This window comes from Elephantulus edwardii, unplaced genomic scaffold, assembly GCF_000299155.1.
Source record: "Elephantulus edwardii isolate Elephantulus edwardi_28Jun2011 unplaced genomic scaffold, EleEdw1.0 scaffold01067, whole genome shotgun sequence".
Classification (NCBI taxonomy): Eukaryota; Metazoa; Chordata; class Mammalia; order Macroscelidea; family Macroscelididae; genus Elephantulus; species Elephantulus edwardii.
In genome coordinates this window covers 17-1,256 of record NW_006400817.1, presented here as the reverse complement: position 1 = coordinate 1,256, position 1,240 = coordinate 17, and the positions used below count along the sequence as shown (strand labels likewise).

The 1,240-nt window shown below is 43.3% G+C and overlaps 1 pseudogene; it reads right to left on the bottom strand.

Moving 5' to 3' along the window:
• Positions 1-31: 31 nt before the first annotated feature.
• Positions 32-915, bottom strand: LOC102856879 (annotated as a pseudogene).
• Between the last annotated feature and the right edge of the window lie 325 nt (positions 916-1,240).

Sequence of the window (1,240 nt, the reverse complement as noted above, 5' to 3'; positions counted from 1 at the left end):
TCAACAGCTTTCTTGCCTCCTTTCTTCCCTATCACAGACTTATGGCTTGGAGGTGGCTCCTTCTTGTTTGATTTGACCTCAGCGCTGCTGCAGCCTTAGCCACCAGAGTTAGTGATTCCTAGTCTGAAGAAGAATGGTATTTCGGCGCATGGACTTTGCATATGGATTAAGCTTCAACATGATTCTCAGATTTTTCAGTAAATTCTTCTTCAGGACTCTACGATGAATCTTCTTGCGTGGTGCTCGGAAGGCCCTCTGGTTCTCTGAGCTTTTCAAGATTCTGCTGAGGTCTGTATTCATTATCTTTTGCATGAGAAGGTTGTAGTTGCTCTTGGGGGAGGCAGCTTTCTCCAAGTGCCCACAGCTCATCTAGCTTTCAAAAAGCACTTTCAGTCCAAATGCAGCATTGGCTCACATGCCCCCCAGGAGCAAGTTTCAGAATGTTCAATTTGCTTACATTAAACACAATGATCCCAGGTACATTTCTGAAGGCCTTGATAATACCATTATCCTCATTATAGATCATGTACGGTGCCCTCCCGTGACACTGGTGTGTCAAATGCGTTAATGACTGGTTACCCAATGCGGACAGTGGGGTGGAGCTCCCCGATTGAAAGAAGCTTGGAAGGTGGAGGGGCATCCACTTCCATAATAGCTTGCCTCCGGAAACCCTATGAACCTGGAGAGAGGATGAAAGGCACCCAAGCATCGAGCACTCTCCTTCATAGGGTCGCTATGAGTCGCTTGCGTCTCGACGGCACTTAACAACAACAACATAGTGTCCTCAGCTGGATATGTTGTCAATTTCTCATTTTGCTTTTGTCAGGTCTCATTGCCTGAGAGGCATAGACCTTTTTGATACCATTCCAGGTCTTAAGTTTCTTAAGAACAAGACAGCAAAAGAGCTCTGGTGGCCTAGTGGCAAGAAGCTGCACTACAATCCAACAGATAAATGGTTCAAATCCACCAGATTCAGATACGATTTGATGGTATACACACACAAAATAATAAGATAAAATAATTTTAAAAAAAAAAAGAAGCAAGACAGCCTACTTGGTCTTTTTTTAGTTATTTTTTTTATTTCAATGAAAGTTTACAGAAACTTTTCTCCCTGCCTACCCCCTCCCCCAATTCACTCTTCTCTTTGAGAAGTAAAAGAAAAAGTCTTTATTTTTATACAACCTTTCACTCCAAGTCCACTCCACTGTGCAGCCTTCATTCTGAGCTTCTGCCATGACAA